Raw genomic sequence first — 12,669 nt, forward strand, 5'->3', positions numbered from 1 at the left:
TATCACCCAGAAACTTACTAAAATGCAATCTTAGTCACTCCCCAAACTTACAGAATCAGAGAGTCTGGGGATAAGAACCAGCACTTTGTTTCTATCATGTTTTCCCCATCCATACCTGGTTTTCTTAATGCATTCACAAATGTGAACCTCGGTGATTATTCTCAAAATCGTGGCAGCTGCTAACTTGCTTTGTGGCCTGGGAAAAGAAATCTATGAACATTTGTTTCCTACTCTACTTTCTCTCTTTGTTTCCTTTTTTCTCTACTCTGACTGCTGAGAGGCAGATCTGCTGGTGAAATTGATGTCTGGCTAGAGAATGATATCCAGTCTCCACTTCTTATAGATGCCACAGTGTTCACATGGAATTTTCTGAACTCCCCTTGGGGTTGGGATTTATTGTCTTAATTCTCTATAACTAGTCCTTCTAGGTCAAACTGCAATAAGAGGGGCTGGGCCCCCAAATTGGAAACCCTCGAGATTTAGAATACAAAACTCTTCAGAGCTAAGCATGGTGGCTCACACTTGCAATCCCAGTACTTGCGAGTCTGAGACAGGAGGATCGCAGGTTCTCAGCCAGTCTCAACAACTTAGTGAGGCCCTCGGCAATTTAGTGAGACCCTGTTTAAAAAAAAAAAAAAAAAAATATATATATATATATATATATATATATATATATATATATATATATATATATGGCTGGGGTTGTAGCTCAGAGGTGCAATGCTCCTGAGTTCCACCCTCAGTACCACAAAACAAAAAAAAAACAAAACAAAAAATCTCGACATCTTCAGGATCCTTTGTCCCATCTATGAGCCTTCAGCATAATTCCAGACCCACAGGAAAGACTTCCACTTGCCACGATATTATGTTTGTAACATGTGTTTAATTATATACTGTGCTCTTTCCATTTCACAGAATGGCCATGAGGGTCAACTGAGAAGATGATTATAAAAGTACTCTGAAAACTGTAGAGCACTACACACATTCTAGTTTCTGCTGTTACCTAATACTCTTGAGAAATTTTCCTGTTTCTCTCTCCCCATCCTTTGTAATTCTAGTCTCAATGGAGAAAATGAGGCCTCTTCACTTCCCTGTAAGTATTTAATTGTCAGCCACATCACTCCTGTTTCTGTTGTGTGAGGCAAGGGTAGTCAGGCCTCTTTTGGTGGTGAATAGCAGAAACTCATCACAAATTCATGTAATGCAGAAATAGGATTCGTGGAGAACCGATGAGAGGAGCCCATAAAAACAAAGGCAAAGCGATGGGAGGAAAGCAGGGCCTTGGGAAATGAAGCAAAAAAGGCTGCACCGCAGAGGCTGGCTCTCACCTGCTATGCTTCTCACCTGCCCCTCTGTAATTTCGCTTTGAGGGAGGGCTTAGTCTGTCTACTCCAACCAGGTTGTCATCATGTGGCAGAAAACGTGGCCACAAGCAGCCGTAGTTAGCAGCTATGAAAGACAATGCCTTTCTCTCCTTGTACCTGTGTGCATCTCAGGGCAGCACTGTGATTGGACCAGGAAGATGGGTCATGTGACCACTTCCAAACAACACATACTTGGCAGGGGTCCAAGCAACTAGTGCAACCGGGAGAAAGGTCATGGGGAAGCTTGTTAGAAAGACAAAAAAGCTAAGACCTTTACAGGAATTGTCCGAGGATGCTTGTAGCTTTTGTAGTTTTTGTTGTTGTTGTTGTTTTTACAAAATAGTTTTTGTAGTTTTTAGTGACTCATATGAGTACAGAAAAGGACTTGCAATACTGACACATAAAAATAATATAAAGATGTCTCATTAAGCACAAATGCTAAGCCATAAATAGGAAATTATTTTCAGTTGAAACCATCAAATAATATAGCTTATTATTTGTGTATGGACCAAAATCTAGTTCAGAAATGAAGACCACAATATGAAGATTGTAAAGAACTAAAAAATGCACCTGCCTTCAAGGATCTCCTCATCCAGGGCATCAAGCAGCCAAGCATGATATAATGCATTCTATGCTGCCTCCTGGCTACTGTCACCAAGGAGAAGACAAATGACTAGCTTCCAGAGGGCTGCAGAGCTTCTCTCTGAAATGCAGACAATACTCAAATAATGCTTATGCAGCCAGACATGGTGTTGAGAGAGGAAGGTCACAGGTTCGAGGTCAGCCTTAGCAACTTAGTGAGGCCCTCAGCAAATTAATGAGATCTTGTTATAAAAATAAAAAGTCCAGAGAGTGTAGTTTGGAGGTAGGATGTCCCCAGGTTCAGTCCCCAAAACCCTCCCCCACATTCACATAAAAATATCTATGCTATTTAAAATACGAATGTCTATCTTTATTCATTAGATCAGAAATACCTAGCATTTCTTCTAAGCTGTCTGTAATGAGAGACTCCAGTTCCTAAAACAGCACACACATGGACCAGTAGCACAGTTTCAATTTATGGCTAAAGACGTGCAGTGTTTGAAAAGTTGAGTACTCCCTAAGAGCCGTGGTAGCAACAACTTATGAATTTATATGTTGTTGTAGATTAAAGTAATTATTTAGACTGGCTCCGGGAAGCCAAACATAATCCCCGCTCTTAAAACAAGCTATAGATTGCAATTTCCTCTTGAAAGCCCTGGTTAGACGGGTACATCTTATCAATAATTTTGAAAACTATATTTCCACTGAGAAATTCTAAAAGAAATCACACCATTCAATTTCTTTATGCTTTGCATTCTTTCAGAGTCGGCAAACATAAAAAAGTCAGCAGGTGCAGCTCTATTCCCTTGGCAGACCTGATAGAAGTCCTTCTCTTGAAAGAACTTTCAATTACAGACTATCTCTCTGGCAGGCCGTTCTAGGCTCCCTACAGACAGTATCAGAATAATACATGAAAATGTAAGACTGTGAGACATTATAGGAGGCTGTCACGGGTCATGAAGGAGAAGAAAGAAAGGAGCGCCAGAATCTTTTATTTTACTTTTTTTTTTTTGCTATTTCTTCTATTTTACATTCCTTTTCAATTAACAAAGAAGGTGCCATCACCCAGGAATGAAACATGACGGGGTGTCCTGATTCACTTGTTTCCTGGTATGCTTTGTACCAGTTCCTTCACCCTTCACAACGTGACGCTCTACTACCACTGAGTTCAGCCCTGGATCAGATAGGAGAAAGTGTCTACCAATGGGAGAAGGAAAAAAGAATGATGTCGCCATAGTGGAAGAGTGTGTGTGTTTAGCCCCGGGTTTAATACCCTGTACTACAAAAAAAAAAAAAAATGCAATCATAAAATGCCTTAAACTCTCCTTCCAATATTTTTCTTCCTATAATTGTTATTATATTGGCAAGAACATTTACCAAAAAATTACTTTCTGGTGTTATCTTTTCCACAAGCCCCAAAGTCTGATAACTTCTTTAAATTTTTCATAAGGGTATATGATTGCCATTTTTCAGCTGGCAAAGACAATAAAAACTCCCTTTTTAATTCAGTCCATTTGATATGCACATAATTCCTTTAGTGTAAAACCTACTTACTGTCTTGTTCAATTTGCCATTTCTAAGGGAGGAGTGAGAAACCCGGGTGATCGAATACATTTCTTACGGGGACCCGGCACGTGGTATCATGTGACGGCAGATGGCATGTGAAAGCCGTTGTGGGAAATATGGCCCCCGTGAAATAGGCAGTGAATGTGCAAGGTTGTACGTGTCTCCTCCGGGTGCCATTCAGTCACCCTGCAATCTGCAAGAAAGTAAACAGCACCTCGCTCACTTTCATAACGAAAGCTAATGCGAACGACCTCAGGAAAGTCATGGAGCGGCACGGACACTGGACCCGTTGCCGTGTGGTCAAATGCACAGAGCAAAGCTAATAGCATTCACTCCACAGGGGCACCGGGCTTGGACGGGCCCTGGACGTTTGGAATGAATCAGAGTGTTCAATAGGAAGCCACAAACAACTGAAATCTCAGGGGGCTCAAGTGGAAGCAGAAAGCACACAGAGTTCCCAGGCAGGTATTAAAAACCCTCTTTATGGAGCCTACCCTTGCTGGAGAGGCAAAGGATTAGCTACTCTGTGCATGCAAAGGTGGCCCCTGGTCTCAGGTCTTTAAACCCTTTGCACACTCAGAATTTCCTGCTCTTCTCCTGATTCACACTGGGGAGGAGAAGCTAAATTTTACTCTGCAATACACATCCAAGGCGGCATGCTAATGAGAATTATTATTAAGCAATGTCGAGTTGGCACCGTCTCTTGCAATCTGCTCAGCAGCAGAAGCGGGAAGGGCAGAGGCAGATAGTCAGAAAAGCAGCTTTACTGAATGCTCTTCTGGACCCGATTAGCTTTGGTCACTTTCAACACCACACAAAGCCAAGTGTAATTGTGAGCTTCGCAGGCACAGCACACTGTTCTCTACTCTAATGGGTCCGGCCTGTTTTTTTGTTTTTTTTTTAAACTTCTAGATTTTTTTTTTTTCTTCTGTGACTTTAGAAACATTCCAGTCTTTAAGAGCTACAAAATCAAGTTTCTGGAAATAAAATAACCAGGGTACAGGAAAGATCAATTCGCTGTCTTTGTATTTTGGAATTCTTTAATTTTAGGACCCTGTCAAAAAAAGGTGCACCTCACTCACTCTCAAAGCGGGAATGAAGCCTCAGAACCCTCCCTTTTGGAGTAGGCTGTGGCATCTCGGTCAGATGGAAGAAGCCAACCAGAAGGGCCTGAAATGAGAGGTAGTATGACTAAGCTTGAGTAGTTAGACCAGACCTTTTTTGTGAGATGCAGCAAAAGGCAAATTATTTGAAAAGAAACCACAAGATCAGAATAAAAAGCCATTTCCACAATTGATTTGTTATTAAAGGCACTTTGTCAGACAAGCTTTTACTAGGACATACTGACACATGGTACCCTTAAGACTAACAGACACAGTCATCCAAACCTCACCTCTCCCGTGACTACTAGATCCATTAGCCCACGCAGCTCATGGCCATTCAGGGATTTTCTATTATTGTTGTTGTTTTTGTGGTACTGATACAGGAGATTGAACCCAGAGTCATCCTATTACTGAGCTGCACCCCGGCCCTTTTCTTTTTCTCTCCTTTTTTTTTTTTTTTTTGTGTGTGTGTGTATGTGTGAGGGGATGCTAGAAATTGAACCCTGGGGGCATTCTACCTCTGAGCTACACCACCAACCCTAGTTTTTTATTCTTTATTTTGAAACAGGGTCTCACTAAGTTGCTGAGTGCCTCATTAGGTAACTGAGGCTGGCCCCAAACCTGTGATCTTCCTGTCTCAGCCTCTCAAGTACTGAGATTATAAGCATGCACCACCATGCCCAGCTGACCCCCAAGCCCTTTATAAATTTTTGAAACACAGTCTTGTTAAGTGACTGAGACTGGCCTCAAACCTGCTGTGATCTTTCTGTCTCAGCCTCCCAAGTTCTGGTATATCAGGCATGTACCACCATGTCTGGCTCACTCGGACGTTCTGTGCGCACCTTAAATAGAGTAAGTTCCTGATTGTGTTCCCTGTATCTGCAGATGCCACCAAGATGTGGTCCATGCTAAAAGGAGACTTGTGAATCAGCCATGTCTTGTCAGTAGTCACCACTCCTTGCTGCCCTTGGCCTCTCCTCCACCCCACTCTGATTGCCTTTGCTTAGGGTGTTTTTCTCATTTCTTTTCAAGATGATAGGAATGGCCTCTCTCATCAAACGACTAACCATCCTGCATTTCTGATCACGTTACTTCCCTACCTGAAGCTGGCTCATGGGGCCCTATTGCCCTGCCTCTTAGCACAACATCGAGGCTCTCCAAGATCAGCCACCATCTCATCCAGACTCCTGTAAGCCACACCAACTGTATGCTTCATAGCAGACATACTGAGCTACCAGCATTTTTGAAAAGGAGTCATGGTCACACAGTCAGGATGCTTTGTTTTTCTTATTTCTCTCTTCCCATGTCTTCTGCTAACTTGACTATAATTTGGTCAGATTGCTTCACTCATCTTTAAAGGTGTTCTCAACTTTCAATTCCTCTATAGTCTTTTATAGCCCGGGTCCCTCCTCTCTTCTCTCTCATCATGGTTGCATTCTGGCCAATTCTCATTTATTTTAATGACTGCGTAGTATTCCACTAGATGATAATTTATTTAGCAATTATATTCTTAATAGGCATTTAATCCCAATTTTTTTCTGAGGACATCTTTTAATAAGTCAATTTTTCTAGCTCAGGTAATCTTCTTTTAGTATTCAGTTATGTTCACATTAAATATCACGATAATGCTCATGAAAAGCTAATACCAATGAATAATAATGATAGTTCTTGATATTGAATATGTTTTATGTATATGTCAATTATTTTACTTAATGTAAAAATCTTCTGAGTTGGTAATTATTCTCCTTTGATATTCAAACAAATAGAATTAGGAAGGTTACGTGATATATTCAAAATCACCCAACTATGAACTCTTAGATTCAGAATCTGATTCTATTTTTGCTTAAACAACTCTCATTTAATATCTTTAAATAAGGCATCTTTCCCTTTAAAAATTCATTATGAAAGAAAACCTTATAGCATTACCACTAATAGAAATTTAGAGCTGCTTTCCATACATGTGAAGCAAGAGCAAGAATAAATAGGAAACAGTTCAAATTTAAAATATGCAAAGATGCCACTTAAAATTACCATGGGTGTATAGATGGATACCGTGCTCTGGGAAGCACTGAATTATAGAATAAATGAACAACAAAGCTATAATTTTTAATATATTCTACCTAGATCCAAATATTATACAATTATTACATTAAGATCTATCCTTATGAGCCGTAATATTAAAACACCGAGCAAAGAAATGTATATTTTACCAATCTAAGCTTTAAATGGATGAACGTAATTGTATCTGTTCCATTCTCGCCCTGAGTTCAGCAACCCAGCACTTCCCCAAGGAGATTAACAAAGCTCCTCTCGCTTCTTGATCATGCATTGGAGAACTTCAAGAGTCCATCATGAGGGGGAAAATCAGGAATAAAGCAGAGAAACAGTAAGAGAGGAAAGTCCAAACATGGGCCCAAGATTAGCAGTAATTAAGAAAGATGACGGGCGGACTTCAATGTTCTTTCAAAGCTCCAGTCCTGTGCTGGGCTCCACCGGAGACAAACTTCAGGGAAAGAGCACCCAGGCCTCCATCATCTGCGATGGTGCTCCTCATCATGACTGCCTGAGGCCCTACTGAATTCCAGAGTGTATGGTAGACTTTCTGAATCAGAATTCTAGTCAGCAGAATCTAGAAGTCAGCCAAGCTCCCTATAAAGCTCCTTGTGCGTAGGCTATGTGTGTACATTTAAGTTCATCTGTCAGAAGAAGATTATCTTCTTTTTTCTCTCTCCTGGTACTGGAGAGATTGAACCAGGGGTATTCTACCCCTGAGCTACACCCCTAGCCCTTTAAAAGAGTTTTTTGAAACAAGGTCTCACCAAGTGGCAGAGGGTCTCACTAAGTTGTTGAGGCTTTCTTAAAATGCTACAATCCTCATGTTTCAGCCTCCTAAGTGCTGGTATTACAGGCATGTACCACCATGTCAAGTTAGGTTGAATCTACTTTAAATACACCATTTAGTATGAGAAGATATATTTAGTTTCTAATACAGATAACATAGAGTATGGTTATTTTAAAACACTTTTCTGATTTTTTTTTTTTTTTTTTGGTGGTGGTACTGGGGTTTCTGGAAACCCTTCTACCTCCAGGCTACACTCCCAGACCTATTTTTATTTGGAAACAGGGTCTCTTAAACCAGCGAGGCTGGCTTTGAATCTGCGGGCTCCTCCTGTCTCCGCCTCCCAAGCGCGGGGATTACAAGCGTGCGCCACCATGCCCGGCCCGGCACAATTTTCTAATTTTATTTTAATTTTTATTTGCTTCTGAGGTACAAAGTCAAATAGATGTAGGAGAAATTAGGAAATTGTACAAATGTAAATCACCACAATTTATGAACCAGTTAAATAACATTCTTTGATTTCGTACAATGTGTATTGGGCATTGTATTAGAAGAACTTACTAAGATAAATCTTTGTACAAGTGTAGGGCTATGAGTGACTTGAAAATATGATATGCATGGGGGTGGTTTCCCATGGCTCCCATTCTCTTGATTTTCCTTGGTAACTGAATTTTTAGCTGAGATCATAGAATTACCTTCATCAGTCTCTTTGACTTAGTAGCTTTATATCTAAAATCTGGGTAATAGAACATAACCAGTAGTGGTATGCACAATTTTTAAAGGTTACTTAAAAAGGGTAGGACATACCTTTTTCTCCCTTTTCCTTACTCCCTCTTTTCTGAAGATAGCTCAAGGGCTGAAGACATCTTGGATTGCAAGGTGCCTTGGGGGCTGGGGTTGTGCATACAGAGCAACAGAATAAAAGGGACTCGGATCATCACCCTGTAGAGTACACACTAGCCTTGCAGATTTGTAAATTGGCCACAATCAACATGCAATATGTTAAAGCCATTGTTTGCGATGGGGTGGGGTGTGTTTATTGTCACTCGCATTTGCTTTTTGTTTGTTTGTTTTTGAGGTACCGGGTATGGAACCCTGGGGCATTCTACCTTCGAGCTACATTCCCAGCCCTATTTTTTATTCTCTATTTTGAAATAGGGTCTCACCGAGTTGCAGAGGGCCTCACTAAGTAGTAGCTGAGGCTTTCTGCGGACCGCGATCCTCCTGTCTCAGCCTCCCAAATGCTGGGATTACAAGCGTGCGCCATCACGCCCGGCTTTGTAACTTGCATTTGAACCAAAGCTTAATTAATGGAGATGGTATTCCTCAAATTTGAAGGCAAACGCAGGAGTATGAATTTTATTTCAGAAAACTTATTTTTGTAAAATCTAGATATAAATATGATACATGAAATTTAATCACAAATGTTCAGAATAGAGGGTTATACCTTGTCTTTTTTCTACATATATAACTTGCTTACTTATGGAGTCCATCAAGGAATTCAGTTACCTCTGAATACAAGTAGATTTTCTTATAGTTCCATTAATATGAGAGGTAGCTCAACTTTACAATACCTATGAATAGGTTGGTATGCATTATTCTTTCTTTAATTTTTTGGGTATTGGTAATTGAACCCAGGGTCATCCTACCTTTGAGCTAGACTCCCAGCCCTATTTAATTTAATTTAAAACAGGGTTTCACTAAGCTGCTGAGGTCTCTTGCCAAGATACTGAAATTGGCTTTAAATGTGTGATCCTACTATCCCAAGTACTGGGATTACAGGCATGCGCCACCCAGCTAGTTCTCTACCTTATTTCTAATTGTTGGGATGGGCAAAGTGGGGCATGCTGGAAACCAGAACCCCATCAGACCAAACATATTCTGTTACTGTGTAAATATACAATTTTTTAAAATCTTCAGATAGATAGAAAGAGATAGGGCAATAGAGCCAGCTACTTAATTCGTGGGTTCTAGTGCAAAATGGAAAAGTAGGGCCCCTTATTAAAGATATGAAGAGAGTATCCTTAACACCACTGAAACATATCTAAGTTTTTTTTATACATGTTAGATATTAGCCTTTTCTCAGATATATGGTTAACAAGTAGCTTCTTCCCTTGTTTAGCATCTCTGCTCACCACTGCCTTCTTTCTATAGTCATAGCATGTTCTTGTTCAAGCAGAAAGCTTGGCTTCCTGCAGCTGCCAAAGCCTTTGTTTACTCTGATGTAAATATAACAGGCTCACTTTGCACTAGCTTTGAGCCTCACTGAATTTATACCTCTGGTGACTCTGGAGGAATTCTGTGCTCCTAGGGAGTCCTTGAGCACATGTATGTGGATGGAGTGGCACAGAATGGTGGCACACATGTCATATGCTATGCATGTACTCTGTTCCCCCATTGGACTTTGCTTACAAAACACATGTTCAAAGAAAAAAATTAAGGCAACAAAAACAGAGCATTATATCAAATGCAAGACCCTTTTGAGTATGTGTTCTGTGCAAATACAGGCATTGCACATCCAGGAAGCTGGATTTTTAGGGCAATGCAGAGAACCAAGAGTCGTGGAAACTCTCTCTGATTTAATCATTCATGCAGCCTATAGGAAGGGCCTTACAGCCTGAGCCTCATGAGCAAGATGCTTATGTTTGCTTTCTGAAACATGCTTCACTCTTCTCTGTCTTTGTTCAAACCTCCATGCAGTTCCCTCTGCAAGTTCTGTGGCAACTCCCCTCTTTTAGGAAATTCTGGAAGGGATGTGTTCCACTCTTTGCAGGACGTACAGAATCTCTTACCTGCCCATGCAAGTACAAGTGGTAAAGAGTTGAGAGGTAGGTACTCATCCCAGAAGTGAGGATGAGGATGGCCATCGATGCTCCAATTTCAGGTCAGAGTCCCCATCATAGAGACCTGCAGAGTACTTTTCCTATTAGATGGCTTGGGGAAGGTGAGCACTTCAGCAAGGGAAGCATTTCATTCTTTTCTAAGACAATATTGTCTGCAGTCCTGTTGACAAAATGCTCTTATATTTAGCAGCTTTAGCCTTTGCCCCTGTGGAATAATAGACCCTTCTATTATTTTGTTAAGAAGTACTGTGCACTTCTTGTCCCTGACTTGCTTTTAACAGAAAGAAAAACATTCTGGCTGAAAATGACTTCTCTAGTCAAGAGGCAGAGCTTATATGTGTCTTTTCTTCACAGATACCCAGATCCTTTTCTACCTCTGGTCACTTGACCCTGGACTGCAAGTGTATTTTCTTTTCACTGAGCATCTAATAGCCATATAATTCATGCTACCATTATCTAATAATAGCTTAATAAATCCCACTTCTAGAATTTGCATCTTAATAGGAGATTTTTTTTATGAGTAAAAGAAGGAGGAAGAGGAGGCTGTGGAGGAGAGAGAGGAGGTAGAGAAAGGTCACAGCTAATACTCAGTTTTATATGTATTAGAGGATTGAAAAGCAACAAATTACTAATCCTTAAGTTTGTATTATAGGAAAGAACAGGTAACCTTATGAAAACAAGTGGAAAGTTGAGCTGAGGGTTGCATTCTCCAGGGTAACTCTGGGGGCTTCACTGAACTTTCTTGACAAACTCTTTACTAATTCACAATGGTGTTTCCTTGAAATAGAAGTTTCACAACTCCTTCAGTTCAGTTAAGTAAGGGAAAGAAGTTTAGATTCAATATAACGATTTAGTGGTAGAGATGTCAGGAAAGTAGAATGTTATAAGGTAAACCCTATGGAACACTGGGTTATTGTATATGTTAAAAATAAAACAAGTAGAATTAAAGAAGGCTAGAATGAGATGTTAGAAAAACTCCGACATGTTTCAGTTTGACCCTTAAATACATCATTTAATAATTCATCATCTACTGGGAAAAACGTTACTCAAAGCCTTCACATTCCTGTCCATCTCTTTAACACACCCTTTTCCCACTCTCTGCTTTACAATAACATGAACTGCTGGGTTTCCCTCACACCAGGCTGTGTCTTCAATCCTTTGACTGCATGTCTCCTCTTTTTGAATGCCCTCGACTCCTCCTTCACCTGCTCTTGCCTGTTTAATGCCTACTCATCCTTCTATATTCAGCTCAAATATCATCATCTCCAAGGAAACTTTCTCTTCACCTATCTGCAACCTTAAGATAACTTAAGTATCCCTTCTAGGTAATCTTAAAATACCCCCCCATTCATATCTCCATCACTGTAATCAACTCTTCATAAAATTTCCTTGGTGTTGTGTTGTCTCAGTCACTTTACTGTTAGCTCCTTAAAAGCAGGGACCATCTAATTATTTTTCTAGTTCCCCAAACCATAGTACACGGACAATGCACTCTACATGGAGTAGGCACTAATTAGGTAACAGCTGATCAAGGAGGAGTTGAGAACATTCAGAAAGAGGAGACAGTGTGATCAAAGGTATGAAGCAAAATCACAGCCTGGCATATGGGGAGCTTGTCATTGAATGAATGAATGAATGAATGAATGAATGATTTATTGACTCTAACAACCAACAACCTGAGAAGACAAATATGATTTGGAGAAACAGCATAGCTTACATAAAACACCAGAACTAGCTTGAGACTTGCTTGAGAATATCTTGAACTCTTTGGGGTAGAAGTCATTAGCTTTTCCCCACAAACACTAGCTTAGGAGTCCCTAATAATAAGAAAAGTACTATTAATTTGTGTTTTTTTTTTAAATGAACCCTTCCACAAAATAAAAACTAAGGAGACTAAAAGGATTTAGGCATGTAAGGATTTCTTTTTTCTTTTTTAATATGCTTTTATTGATGCATTATGGTCTCACATCATAATGTAAATCAATGTTGATTATTTTAAGAATTTTTTTTATATTTTATTCATTTTCTTTTTTTGGTGGTACTGGGGTTCCTAGAAGCCCTTCTACCTCCGGGCCACACTCCCAGACCCATTTTTACATCTTTTTTTTATTTGGAAACAGGGTCTCTTAAGCCAGCGCCGCTGGCTTCGAACCTGCTCAATCCTCCTATCTCCACCTCCCAAGGGTGGGGATTACAGCGTGCACCACCACGCCCGGCATACTTTAAGAATATTTTAAAATTTGTTTGCTGGATTTAGAAGCCAATCCACCTCTTCAAGGACACAATGCTGAACTGACCATACTTGATGTTCAGATTTGGACTTGGTAAATTTATTTCTAAGATTAAAGATATAAACAAGCTCATTAAAGAGT

Source organism: Muscardinus avellanarius (genome assembly GCF_963383645.1).
Source record: "Muscardinus avellanarius genome assembly, chromosome: 13".
NCBI classification, from domain to species: domain Eukaryota; kingdom Metazoa; phylum Chordata; class Mammalia; order Rodentia; family Gliridae; genus Muscardinus; species Muscardinus avellanarius.